Raw genomic sequence first — 15,574 nt, forward strand, 5'->3', positions numbered from 1 at the left:
ACACTAGATGCTGTTGTGGAAAAGAGGACAGTGGCAAAGTTGGATGTCATCATGCCACCATTAGCAGAAAGTGATGTAAGTGGAATGGAAGTTACCACAAGGCAAATGTCCTGACTGGGATAGATCATTGCTTTCCAGCAAAACATTTGGCGTAGTCAGCAGGATTTGCACTGTGCATGGGTGGAGTGTAGTGGCCTGTTGGTGCTGCACAAAAGGTTGGGAGCTAAGTGAGTGAGACAGAGGGAGAGAGAGAGCTCCATGGACGTCACCATCAAGCACTTTTTTTACAATATTTTTTAAGCTGCCCATACACACAGGAGTTTACAAGTTCTCTTATTTCTTACAGCATAAAAGGAGCTGCTTTTGAGGGCCTTTGTTATCTAGATGTTGCAAATTCATAGCTAGCCACTGGAAGTTATCACAAGGCAAATGTCCTGACTGGGATGGATCATTGCTTTCCAGCAAAACACTTGGCGTAGTCGGCGGGATTTGCGTTGTGCATGGGTGGAGTGTAGTGGCCTGTTGGTGCTGCACAAAAGGTTGGGAGCTAAGTGAGTGAGACAGACAGAGAGAGAGAACTCCATGGACGTCACCAGCAAGCACTCTGTTCGCAGTGCTTAGAAGCTATCCCTACATGCAGCAGTGTACAAGTTCTCTTATTGCTTACAACATAAAGGACATTCATTTTGGGGACATTTGTTATCTAGATGTAGCAGGTTTATAGAAAGTCACTGGCAGTTACCGCAAGACAAATGTCCTGATTGGGATGGATCATTGCTTTCAAAGCAAAACACTTGGCATAGTCTGTGGGATTTGCAATATGCATGGGTGGAGTGTAGTGGCCTGTTGGTGCTGCACAAAAGGTTGGGAGCTGAGTGAGTGAGTGAGTGAGAGAGAGAGAGAGAGATCCACAGACTGGGATGGATCATTGCTTTCCAGCCAAACACTTGGCGTAGTCGGCAGGATTTGCACTGTGCATGGGTGGAGTGTAGTGGCCTGTTGGTGCTGCACAAAAGTTTGGGAGTTAAGTGAGTGAGACAGACAGAGAGAGAGAGAGCTCCATGGACATCACCAGCAAGCACTCTGTTCGCAGTGCTTAGAAGCTATCCCTACATGCAGCAGTATACAAGTTCTCTTATTGCTTACAGCATAGAGGACGTTCATTTTGGGGACCTTTGTTATCTAGATGTAGCAGGTTTATAGAAAGCCACTGGCAGTTACCGCAAGACAAATATCCTGACTGGGATGGATCATTGCTTTCAAAGCAAAACACTTGGCATAGTCGGCAGGATTTGCAATATGCATGGGTGGAGTATAGTGGCCTGTTGGTGCTGCACAAAAGGGTGGGAGCTGAGTGAGTGAGTGAGTGAGTGAGTGAGTGAGAGAGAGAGAAAGAGAGATAGAAAGAGATCCACGGACTGGAATGGATCATTGCTTTCCAGCAAAACACTTGGCGTAGTCGGCAGGATTCGCATTGTGGGCAAGCGGAGCGTAGTGACCCATTGGTGCTGTGCAAGATGGTGGGGGCTGAATGAGATGAAAAGCGAGAGCTCAGCTGACATTATCAACAAGATCTCCTCTCGAAGTGTTTAGAGGCCATCCATGCATGCAGGAGCACAGGAGTTCTCCTTGAGAATACAGCCTAAAATGAGTTGCTTCTGAGGGCCTTTGTAATCAACACATTATGGGTTCACGGCTGGCCACCAGCAGTTCAGACATCGCAAATGTCCAGCCTGGAACAGATCTTAGAGTGTGCAACCCACGCCACGACATAATACTACATACTGTATAACCTTTCTCATGATTACCTGTAACAATTATTAGAAATTGACATTTCTGATTTAGGACTTGAAATGTGCTTTCCCTCCTGGTCACTGTCAAAATGCACTCATCAAGATTAATATCTGCTTCCTTTCCATACGGTATCATCAGATTCTCCCTTTCCCAGTCCAGATTGGGAAAAATCTCTTAAGAGTAAAGCCTGGCATCTGTGCCCCATTTCCCGTAGAAGTGTTTTTTTTTTTTTATTAGGCTCACACTTTGCACGGCAGAAGTCATTACTTTCTTCCATGCTCCAAGCGCCTCTCAAGACACCATCTCCTCCAGGGAGATCCAGCCTTTCAAAGTACGCCTTGAATTGGTTTAGTCACCTTGAGCTCATTAAAATATTGGGCTAAATTTCATCCGCAGTAATTTGACGTGTGGAAATTCTAGTCGGACTGCACCTCTTAAGGATGGCTAGTGATGAAATATCAAACTTGAATGCTTGCCGGAATGTTCTCACTGCATTTATACTATTTGGGCTTATCTAATGCATGATGATTGCTTCTTTATAAGCATTTGTCATTTTTGTGAATCTGATGTGTCATCTTCTGCCGCTTAACTCATTCTGGGTGAAAAAGTGAAATTTGTGATGTCAGCCGATGCCGTCTCCACGTTCCACTTTATAAGGCTGTTGGCACTCCGTGGGGAAGCCGTTCCGCAGCCGAATATGAAACGTCTAAGTTCATTTAGCATTATTCTGTTCGCGAGGAGGCTCTGCAGTCATGAAAGCATTTAAATTTCAAAGGATTTCCGCGATCAGAGGGCCTCCAGTATAAATAATGGAGATGTAACTTGTGATTGCCTGTGTGTGTACGGTGTGCTGATGCAAGAAGCTGCTCGTCTCTAGATTTGCTTCAGTTCCCCATTTTGTCTCTTCATTTTTAGGCTCCGATTTTGTTTCTTTTTTTGTTTTTCTTGTTGTTACCCAATTCCAAAAATCACTGAAGCCTCCTTTTTCCTCACCTTGAAAACATACGAGTGAAATATGGTTGCATTACTCTCTGCGACCCTAAATTGAATGAGCAGGTACAGAAAACTGATAAATGGATTTACAGTGGATTCACAAAGTTTTCTGACCCCGTCACTTTTTTCACCTTTTCTCATGTTGCATCTTGAGCTAAAATCCATCCATCCATCCATTATCCATCCTCCTATATCCTAACTACAGGGTCACGGGGGTCTGCTGAAGCCAATCCCAGCCAACACAGGGCGCAAGGCAGGAAACAAACCCCGGGCAGGGTGCCAGCCCACCGCAGTGAGCTAAAATCATTTAAATGTGTTTTTTCTCCCTCATCGGATGGCACTCCAAAATTTACAAAGAGAAAACAGGAATTTAGGAATCTTTGCAAGTTAACTCTTTCAGGGCTGATGTCAACTTTTGTCAAATTCAGGAGTAGAGGACGGTAATCAGCTGTAAACTGCAACAAAACTCACCCTTACGTTTTAGTTCGACTCTTTTTGCTAGAAGGAAAGTTACATAGCTTTGTTGATTTTACCTCGATTCCCTACGCATGCATGAGTATCGAAGAGAAAACTTCTAAAATGGCACTGACATCTGGCGAGAGACCAAAGCAAATGTGCAAAGCAAAATACTCCATGGATGTTTTACGTAATTTCGTTGAATAGGACTCTGATTTGTTGGACTCTGAGTTGATGCAAGTGATATGGAGATGGAGATCAAAAACAAAAGTGAGGTACCAGCATCATCTGATCGTTCCCCAAGTGATGAACACTTTCATATAGCTGATGCGCCTACAGCAATGTTTGCATGGGAGGACCACCACTTATGATGACAAGAGGTACAAACCAGATTGTGTCACACTGCGACTGCCACCCACCTGCTGTGCGAAGACAGCCAGCCCACCATGCATTCCTGCTGACCATAGAGGTGCCCCCAATGCAGCCACTGCCGCCAGAGATACCGAACATGCGCCAACAGCAGCCACAGCACATAGCAACAGACGTTTTATGTTGACTTATGTGTGAAACCATTGCTTTGTGTGCTTTTCAGAAAACTGTGTTTTTTGGAAAAAATATTCAGCCCTCAAAGAGTTAATTAAAAATAGAAAACTGACATACAGCACTGACACAAGCATTCAGGCCTTTTCCAATGACACGTCTTCGTTGAGATGTTTCTACAGCTTGTGTGGAGCCCACCAAAAGTAGAAACGGCACACACCTTTCTATGGAAGGTCCACCAGCAGAACAAAAACCAAGCAAAGATGATGAAGGAACTGCCTGCAGAGATTAGAGACAGGATTGCTTCGAGGCAAAGATCTGGAGAAGGCCACTTTGTAGTGGGGCTACGTAGCAATAGTGTTTTCAATGTTTGTGCTGAGTGTGTTTTGTTTCCATCGTCCCGTTAGCTGTTTATAATGTGTGCGTCAGTGAATGCTGTCCCCGTAAATACAGAGGGGACAGATGATGGAGGGAGATTGCAGCCCCAAGATGGATAGCTCTTTGCTATTTAAACAATCAAGAAGGAAAAGAGGGGAGAGGAAGGAGAAAGACAGAGTTTTCATTTTACGACAACGAACTACCATTACCTGCTATTTTTCACATCGCGCTTTTGTATCCAGTTTGTTTTTCATTCTGCCGGATTTACTTCAGTACAATCATCGCCAGAGACCACGGGTTTGGACGTCATTATCCACCACACGCCGAGGACTACTACGGTGAGATTGTTCCATTTTCATGGAAATTCAAACACATCCATTCTTTCAGTCATCCGTATTCAGGACAGTAATATACAAGGACTCAAGTTCACGATCATTGTCATTTCCATATTCATTCATTGTTGTTATTCATGTTGTTTGTTATATGTTACAGGGGCAAGGGAGGGTTAGTTATTGTGTGTGTGTATATATATATATATATATATATATATATATATATATATATATATATATATATATATATATATATATATATATATATATATATGGTGTTTTCATGTTGGGCAGCACGGTGGCGCAGTGGGTAGCGCTGCTGCCTCGCAGTTAGGAGACCCGGGTTCGCTTCCCGGGTCCTCCCTGCGTGGAGTTTGCATGTTGTCTGCGTGGGTTTCCTCCCACAGTCCAAAGACATGCAGGTTAGGTGGATTGACGATTCTAAATTGGCCCTAGTGTGTGCTTGGTGTTTGTGTGTGTCCTGCGGTGGGTTGGCACCCTGCCCGGGATTGGTTCCTGCCTTGTGCCCTGTGTTGGCTGGGATTGGCTCCAGCAGACCTCCGTGACCCTGTGTTTGGATTCAGTGGGTTGGAAGATGGATGGATGGATGGATGTTTTCATGTTGCTGTTTTGGTGGAGGGATGTACATATATATTTGCTACGTGGGGAAAGTGCAGTAGTGTTTTGTTGTTGTGTTCCATTTAATTAATTTATTTATTTATTTGACATACCTGCTCTTGTGTGCTTGTGTTTAAACCGTCGATTGAGGGGAAAATATTATGTTAGAGGTACGGCTTGATATATACAGTACTGTGCAAAGGTTTTAGGCAGGTGTGAAAAAATGCTGTAAACAAAGAATGCTTTCAGAAATATAAATAATGATTGTTTATTGTTATCAATTTACAAAATGCAAAGTGAGTGAACAAAAGACAAATCAAAATCAAATGAATATTTGGTGTTCCTACCTTTTCCCTTCAAACCAGCATCAATTCTTATAGGTCCACTTGCACAAAGTCAGGGATTTTGTAGGATTCTAGTCAGGTGTCTGATCAGCCAATTCTACCAAACAGGTGCTAATGATCATCAATGTCATACGTAGGTTGAAACACAGTCATTAACTGAAACAGAAACAGCTTCAAACTGGGTGAGGAACAGCCAAACTCTGCTACCAAGGTGAGGTTGTGGAAGACAGTTTCATGTCATGGCAAGATTGAGCACAGCAACAAGACACAAGGTAGTTCTACTGCATCAGCAAGGTCTCTCCCAGACAGATTTCAAAGCAGACTGGGGTTTCAAGATGTGCTGTTCAAGCTCTTTTGAAGAAGAACAAAGAAACGGGCAACATTGAGGATCGTAGACACTGTGGTCGGCCAAGGAAACTTAGTGCAGCAGATGAAAGACACATCAAGATTATTACCCTTCAAAATCGGAAGATGTCCAGCAGTGCAATCAGCTCAGAACTGGCAGAAACCAGTGGGACCCAGGTACACCCATCTACTGTCCGGAGAAGTCTGGCCAGAAGTGGTCTTCATGGAAGAGTTGCAGCCAAAAAGCCATACCTCCGACGTGGAAACAAGGCCATGCGACTCAAGTATGCATGAAAACATAGGAACTGGGGTGCAGAAAAATGGCAGCAGGTGCTCTGGACTGATGAGTCAAAATTTGAAATATTTGGCTGTAGCAGAAGGCAGTTTGTTCGTCGAAGGGCTGGAGAGCGGTACAATAATGAGTGTCTGCAGACAACAGTGAAGCATGGTGGAGGTTCCTTGAACGTTTGGGGCTGCATTTCTGCAAATGGAGTTGGAGACTTGGTCAGGATTAATGGTGTTCTCAATGCTGAGAAATACAGGCAGATACTTATCCATCATGCAATACCATCAGGGAGGCGTATGATTGGCCCCAAATTTATTCTGTAGCAGGACAACGACCCCAAACATACAGCCAAAGTCATTAAGAACTATCTTCAGCGTAAAGAAGAACAAGAAGTCCTGGAAGTGATGGTATGGCCCCCACAGAGCCCTGATCTCAACATCATCGAGTGTGTCTGGGATTACATGAAGAGACAGAAGGATGTGAGGAAGCCGACATCCACAGAAGATCTGTGCTTAGTTCTCCAAGATGTTTGGAACAATCTACCAGCCGAGTTCCTTCAAAAACTGTGTGCAAGTGTACCTAGAAGAACTGATGCTGTTTTGAAGGCAAAGGGTGGTCACACCAAATATTGATTTGATTTAGATTTCTCTTTTGTTCATTCACTGCATTTTGTTGATTGATGAAAATAAATGATTAACACTTCCATTTTTGAAAGCATTCTTTATTTACAGCATTTTTTCACACCTGCCTAAAACTTTTGCACAGTACTGTGTATAAGATTCATCTCAGTAATTTATTCAGGCCACAGGTCTTGGTAGTGTAGCTGCCAGCTGGGTAAGGGGTCGGCCGTTACAACTTCAGTATTCCTTCAGCATTGAAGCTTCCCAAGAGCCACAGTGGCCTTCATAATTCTCTTGTATGGAATTTAAGAACGAGTCTTTCTAGAGCTGGCCACCTGGCTAAACGTGTTAAGAGAGAGAGGTGACACTGATGATGGCTACTGAGCTTCAGAGAACCAAACCTCCCTTTCCGGTTTCCTTCATTTCTGCATATGACGTTGAGGATAGGCAAATTGCAGACACTGTGGGGCTGTGACTTTCATTTCTCTCTCCGATGCATCTTTAGGATTGCAATTTCCAAGATTGGGCAAAAGAGAGGCCATTGTACTTCTAGAAGAGGCACAACACACATTTGGGGTCTTGCAAACACACAAAAAGAGACTGGAAATGTGCGATGGGTGAATGCGCGTATATTTACCGCAACTCTGACCAACACATATGCAGTGTTTCGGATGAAACAGGAAATGACGACCCCCTTGATCAAGCAGGAAGATGAAGTAAAAACCAAGTGAATGACAACTCGCGTGTATAATAATTCATATCACTGAGCTGTCATTATAATGTGCGTTAACATAATAAATATATTACGCCTCAAAGGTGATGACTATGACGTTCAGACTTTGAGTTCCCTTTAAAAAGGCTTTTTTTATTTTTTATCAATTTAAATCGACTACCTGTTGTCATTTCTCAGTTCACTGGCCAACAGTTCAGGAATATCTCAGTCTAGCTTCACTCGGTCATGCCTGCTGTGCTGGAAGCCATTAACCAACCAGTGAGGTGCTACAGCCAGTTCACGTGTGGTGTGAGTGGGCATACATAGAACATAACGTGTTTCTGCCAACATAAAAAGGCAATTTTCTGCCATATGCAGTTCTCCTAACGTAATCGTCCCAACTTAATGACAGCATTAATATTGCAATAGGACACCTACCATATATACTCGCGTTTAAGTTCTCCCATGTGATCTGCATCTCAAACAGCGCTTCAGACATTTAAAAGCCTGTACAGCAGCTGTCCTACTCTTTGTCTTTTATTTCTGGTTAAATCTTTTAGTCTCGTCTCGTGGGACATGAGTTCTTGGTATTTTTTAGGTTATAATTTAAAAATGGAATAGAGTTAAAGGAGGATTAAACGCATGTCTTTGTGGACATCTGGTGTCATGTCAGTCTGTGTCCAAGGGCTGAACTTCCACTATATATATATATATATATATATATATATATATATATATATATATATAATATTCATATTCATAGCATTCGTAGTCTGAAACACGATCTGATTGTATGGGAGGTGTTTCAGACTATGAATGTAATTACTCCAATCTCCAGGCTGTCAAATAAATGAACCACGCGCCGTGGCACAGCGTAAAGGGGCTTCGCCACTGATGTCCAAGGTTCGATACCCGCGAGGGAATGCAGTGGAGTGTGTATGCCTGATGAGCCCAAATAAGGGCAAAACACGTGTCGCATACTCCTTACATTATTTGACAGTAAACTATATAACATCATATATATATATATATATATATATATATACAGTAATCCCTCCTCCATTGCGGGGGTTGCGTTCCAGAGCCACCCGCGAAATAAGAAAATCCGCGAAGTAGAAACCATATGTTTATATGGTTATTTTTATATTGTCATGCTTGGGTCACAGATTTGCGCAGAAACACAGGAGGTTGTAGAGAGACAGGAACGTTATTCAAACACTGCAAACAAACATTTGTCTCTTTTTCAAAAGTTTAAACTGTGCTCCATGACAAGACAGAGATGACAGTTCAGTCTCACAATTAAAAGAATGCTAACATATCTTCCTCTTCAAAGGAGTGCGCGTCAGGAGCAGTGACTGTCAGAGAGAGACAGAGAAAAGCAAAGAAATCAATAGGGCTGTTTGGCTTTTAAGTATGCGAAGCACCGTGCAGCATGTCGCTTCAGGAAGCAGCTGCACAGAAGGTAGCAACGTGAAGATAATCTTTCAGCATTTTTAGACGAGCGTCCGTGTCGTCTAGGTGTGCGAACAGCCCCCCTGCTCAATCCCCCTACGTCAGGATCTGAGAAAGTCAGCGCAAGAGAGAGAGAGAGAGAAAAGTAAGCTGGGTAGCTTCTCAGCCATCTGCCAGTAGCGTCCCTTGTATGAAATCAACTGGGCAAACCAACTGAGGAAGCATGTACCAGAAATTAAAAGACCCATTGTCCTCAGAAATCCGCGAACCAGCAAAAAATCCGCGATATATATTTAAATATGCTTACATATAAAATCTGCGATAGAGTGAAGCCGCGAAAGGCGAAGAGCGATACAGCGAGGGATTACTGTATATATATATATATATATATATATATATATATATATATATATATATATATATATATATAATATTAGGGGGTTCCCCTGGCTTGCTTTGCTCACCAACCCCCCAGCATGCGCTACTTGCCAGCCACTTTGCGTCTCTGCTGCTCACATTGTGAAGAGGGGGGCTGAACGCACCCCAAGGAGATGCGGTCGCTCCTCCGACACCCCCTCTTAAATGGTGACATAATGGGAAACAAATGCATTTTTTTTTTTTTTATCTCCTCTTTGCTTGATCAGCTGCTGGCTTGCTGCTGCGGCCGTGCCGTGTGATCTGCATCTCGCGCGGAGCTTCAAACATTTAAAAGCCTGTACAGCAGCTGTCCTACTCTTTGTCTTTTATTTCCGGCCCCGTGTGTGTGTGGGGTTAAATTTCTTGGCACAAAGTCTCGTCTCACAGGACGTGAGTTCTTGATATTTTTTAGTTTATAATTTAAAAACGGAATAAGAATCTGAAAATCTAACAACATCACATTAAAGTTTGATAAATTCTGAAAAGAATGATACCCAACATATATACAGTATGTAGGTTTTAAAATAAGCCCGAGTTAAAGCCTGACAAAAAATGTCACATAAAAACGTCACATAAAATCGTTGTACAAAATCGTTGCACTTTTAGGCTTAGGATTTTATATATAAAGAGTAGATATATATATATACACATATATTTTCTGGGAAACAATCTGGTGCGTGCAACTTACAATCCTGTGCCCACCACATACTATCTTGTGCCCACCATTTATATATCTCTTGCCCACCACTTACCACAGCCTGCACACCAGGTACTTAAGGTCACACCAGCTAATATTGCACGTGCGCCGCATACATTCAGATGAGCCCCAAATACAATTGCGTGGGACTGACTGCACATCATTTTCTGGAAACTGGACATACCGCTAAACAGTTTGATGTTTTACTCACACAGTTACATTCCATTGAAATAGATATTGTCAAGTTTATAGAAGCGGGCTCTACATTCAAACCCAGGTCGTTGGATCCATGAACCAGCAGCGCTGACCGCTACAATAATGTGTAGTTAAAGGAAATGACATTAGTCAGCTAACTACTTCATCAACTTACTAGCTCACAGCCAGCTTCTTATTTGCGCAAGTTACAAAAGGAATTCATATTTCACATATTGATTACATGTGCAAGTTTACCCAGTCCAATGAGGGTACACTAATTTAATCCTCTTTGGTAAACTTGGCACACTCACTTATCTACACCGATGGACTGTGGGGTTTAACATGCATCTAAAGAGTTCAATCCAAATCGGGCCACTTTAATTCCCACCGTTTTCAGACAAGAGATACGTATGCACTTGCCAAAAAGCCAAACTTGAATATCCGAGTCAAATCCACTGGCAAGCCTGGCATACTGAGTCATCCGTTGCACTGTGTAAAACGAACAGCGATATTTAAAGGGCACAGCGGAGAGTTAAATCGTGTTGCGGCCGTTTTTTTATTATCACGTCTTTGACAAGTGGAATCTCTTATTTAAATTGCAGGTGATACTTGCTTAGCCCAAGTGTAGGTACACTCGTTAGATTAATTGGTTAACTTACCACGTTATTGTATTTACAGTGATGAGAAAACTGAAAAGACCCCTTCTGTATCTGACTCTATCTGTCTGCTTGCTGATTCACCCCAATATTCGCTCATTCATTTTCTGTTTCATTACAGCATCATATAGACCCCCATATTCAGCCTTATTAGTTATTTTTATGATTTTTCTTGCTGTATGTAGCTTCTCCAAGGTGATCTGTGCTACACCCCATAATGCTGCCCCAGATTGTATAAATTGTTCCACTTAGTTATTGAATTGTTTGAGAAGATCATTTATATCTTCTTTCTTTATTTTTTGTGGTGAAGTTGAGGCTTTTGTGATTTCGATGTGTGAAGTCGGTCATCACTGGGTGAGTTTTTTTTTTTTTTTTTTTGTGCCCCGTGTTTTAGATTGAGGCCTGGGAGGCCTGCAGGCTGCTTGAACTAATGAGATGCTAGCTGGCTTCTTCATTTATCAATCTTTCAGGGCTTCCCTTGTCACGGATGAGAAAATCGTCACACTTATTAACAATGGAGCCTTGTGGGGAAGTGTGGTCAGGCATTACGGCCTCGTCGTGTGTTCGGAGACTTAGGCAGGTCTACCCTACAGATTCACGTCCCTGAATGACATGCACCTCACTGACTCACATGAATGTGCTGCAGGTGGACTTTATTTTAAATAAAACATAAGGGGTTGTGATGACTGGGGACTGAATGGTACTGCTGTGAGTGACTAAGGGCCCGTGTGCCATGTGCGGGGCTGGCAGAATTTCCACAGTTGCGCCTGATGCCACTAGGATAGTGTAATAAGTACATAAGTTTAATATGTCACTGTGCTCGGTACAAAAACTATTTTATAAATCCACTCACATGTACAGCTAAAGGCCAGATTTAACACACAGGGGCTCATCATTTAGAACTGCTAGACAAGCATTTAGAAGACAAGAAAGGCACAACTACAACAATGGACATTGTACTATTTTTGTTTGTCTATAGAAAGTCCCGCAGTTAACAGTTCATGTCAGAGCACAAACCAAGCATGAAGTCAAAGGAATTGTCTGTAGACCTCCGAGACAGGATTGTCTCGAGGCACAAATCTGGGGAAGGTTACAGAAAAATTTCTGCTGCTTTGAAGGTCCCACTGAGCACAGTGGCCTCCATCATCTGAAAGTGGAAGAAGTTGGAAACCACCAGGACTCTTCCTAGAGCTGGCCGGCCATCTAAACTGAGCGATCGGGGGAGAAGGGCCTTAGTCAGGGAGGTGACCAAGAACCCGATGGTCACTCTGTCAGAGCTCCAGAGGTCCTCTGTGGAGAGAGGAGAACCTTCCAGAAGGACAACCATCTCTGCAGCAATCCACCAATCAGGCCTGTATGGTATAGTGGCCAGACGGAAGCCACTCCTTAGTAAAAGGCACATGGCAGCCCGCCTGGAGTTTGCCAAAAGGCACCTGAAGGACTCTCAGACCATGAGAAAGAAAATTCTCTGGTGTGATAAGACAAAGATTGAACTCTTTGGTGTGAATGCCAGGCGTCACGTTTGGAGGAAACCAGGCACCGCTCATCACCAGGCCAATACCATCCCTACAGTGAACCATGGTGGTGGCAGCATCATGCTGTGGGGATGTTTTTCAGCAGCAGGGACTGGGAGACTAGTCAGGATAAAGAGAAAGATGACTGCAGCAATGTACAGAGACATCCTGGATGAAAACCTGCTCCAGAGCGCTCTTGACCTCAGACTGGGGCGACGGTTCATCTTTCAGCAGGACAACGACCCTAAGCACACAGCCAAGATATCAAAGGAGTGGCTTCAGGACAACTCTGTGAATGTCCTTGAGTGGCCCAGCCAGAGCCCAGACTTGAATCCGATTGAACATCTCTGGAGAGATCTTAAAATGGCTGTGCACCGACGCTTCCCATCCAACCTGATGGAGCTTGAGAGGTGCTGCAAAGAGGAATGGGCGAAACTGGCCAAGGATAGGTGTGCCAAGCTTGTGGCATCATATTCAACAAGACTTGAGGCTGGAATTGCTGCCAAAGGGGCATCAACAAAGTATTGAGCAAAGGCTATGAATACTTATGGACATGGGATTTCTCAGTTTTTTTATTTTTAATAAATTTGCAAAAACCTCAAGTAAACTTTTTTCACGTTGTCATTATGGGGTGTTGTGTGCAGAATTCTGAGGAAAAAAATGAATTTAATCCATTTTGGAATAAGGCTGTAACATAACAAAATGTGGAAAAAGTGATGCGCTGTGAATACTTTCTGGATGCACTGTAGGAAAACAGTCTGTGGATCTCTATGACCCTAAGAACAGGATAAAGATGACAAAGATAGATGGCACAGTGTTTGGCACATGGCTTCATGGCTCCCACAACCTGCATTTCATTCCTAACATGCTTCTTATCTAAGTGGAGTTTGAACATTCTCTCAGTGTTTACTTGGGTTTTCTCTTAGCATTAACTTGCCCAGCCCTGAATAGAATATAATTTTCTTTCATGGCTGTAGATTATGGTATAACCTTTCACCTCCGACCCCCATACCCCCCCCCCCCCCCCCCCCCCCCAATCCCCCCAAGTGCCTTGGCAGCGTTTTCTGTGGACTGTGCCCTCTGCTTTCTGCTGCCAGGAGTTTTTATCTACTTCAGTCCCTGCCATTATCAGTTCTGGACAATCAGGTTAAACAATGGTACATCTGCATTTCCTGGGTTTAACAATTAATGAAAACACAAGTTAAAAAAAGGAATTGTTACCAATCATGAATAAGTACAGATATGCTGATTAGAAATCAATATTTCCAAGTCAGGTAAATACAGACATCCTCCAAGGCCAGACTTCAAAGCGACGACTCCTTTGCAGTACAGCAAATAAATCCATCCTGCAGACAGCCTTTTAACTTCTCACCCCCCCCAGTCCCAACAATGGGTGCCTAATGGAACCACCCAGTGCACAAAAAAAATGTCCCCCTCTGACAAATAGCTTCCGGGCCATGAGGGGGCAACCGCCCTGGAGCAGGAGAGGACCACGGGAGAAGAACAAAGAGCTTCTGGCCTGTTGGGACTCGTGGCCACCGTGCCTCGTAGGACTTGGAAATAGTTACTTCCGCCACACTTGGCAAGATGGCGGAGGAACCTGCCAGGAACGCCCAGAGTGCTTCCGGGGCAAAGGGCAGCACTACCGCCACACCAGGAAGTGCTGCCGGATGGACGTCATCAGACATCTGGAGCACATCCGGGTCAAGGACTATAAAAGGACTATGGGAAATCCCAGACGTCGAGCTGAGCTGGGTGGAAGGGTGGCAACGTGTCTGGGAGTGTGGAGGATTATTGAGTATTGTATTATTGTGTTTATGAGTATTGTGGAGTGGAGGGTGCTTTGTGCACTGTATTGTCCAAATAAAATGAATTATTGGACTTTTACCTGGTGTCTGGAGTCAAGTCAGAGGGTTCCAGAGGACCCTCTATCTGTCACACCCCCCAGGACTGTGATTGAGGACCCCTGATTTTAGGCTGTTTCTAGGTCGGTGATTCTGAAGATGAGGTTATTTTTAATTTCTGAGCCTTTCCAAGCCTTCTCTGGACCTCCTCCAAAGGGTAAACGATGACCAATTTCTATTACAATCGAGGATATTTAGACTTGGGCGGCACGGGGGCGCAGTGGGTAGCCTCGCAGTAAGGAGACCTGGGTTCGCTTCCCGGGTCCTCCCTGCGTGGCGTTCGCATGTTCTCCTCTTACAGTCCAAAGACATGCAGGTTAGGTGCATTGGCGATCCTAAATTGTGCTTGGTGTGTGTCTGTGCTCTGCGGTGAGCTGGCACCCTGCCCGGGGTTTGTTTCCTGCCTTGCTCCCTGTGTTGGCTGGGATTGGCTCCAGCAGACCCCCGTGACCCTGTAGTTAGGATTTAGCGGGTTGGATAATGGATGGATGGATGGATGGATGGATGCAGGGATGGAATGGGGCGGGGCATGCAGGGGTGGTACATCATCCTTGGCAAATGCATGGTTATTGTTCTGCAAGACTTTATTATGTGCCTACCTGACACTGGAATGAAAATGTTAATGATTGTCTTATCATTCCCACAACGACACAAACCTTAATTATAACTATTGACCTTTTAAGTAGGCATATTCTGGACTTATCGTTCTAATGATGGCTATTTTTAATTGTCTTTAGTTTAATTTCACATGAGGAGGGGACTAATTTATTTTTATTGAACTAGAGCCCATCCAATTCTAGTTCACCTGTTGTGGGAATCATTTGGTATAATAAGATGACTGGAGCCATAACGATACGGATACAGTTGACGTCTTAAATGAAGAGATCGGCTGTGCCTCCTTGACCCTTTATCGGAATTAGCAAGTTCACAAAATGAATGAATGAATGAAAATGTACAGCTGCAATTCCACTTTATTTAGCCGGGAAGTTGCTTCAATCAAGAAACATAGTCACAACTTCAAGGAAGGCCTTTAACGCATTTCTCTTCATTTTTATTGTTCCTCCGTTTTTTACTATAAATATGGAGGCGTTACAACATTTAGCCACTATTTAGTAATTAAACGCATTCTTCTTTGCTTTCATGATCTGCCCTTACTCTTCCTTTATTGACCCACCACCATGAAGATAATTAATTTATTTCTGCTTCGCTAGCTTTGTACAAACACAATAACGGCCTATTACTTTATTGACCAAAGGTAAATTAGGATCATAAATTTAATTAGCCATTCAGTAGCTGAAAAAGCAGGGCCAGTCTTAGGAAA

The sequence above is a fragment of the Erpetoichthys calabaricus genome, chromosome 15, assembly GCF_900747795.2.
Source record: "Erpetoichthys calabaricus chromosome 15, fErpCal1.3, whole genome shotgun sequence".
Taxonomy (NCBI): Eukaryota; Metazoa; Chordata; class Cladistia; order Polypteriformes; family Polypteridae; genus Erpetoichthys; species Erpetoichthys calabaricus.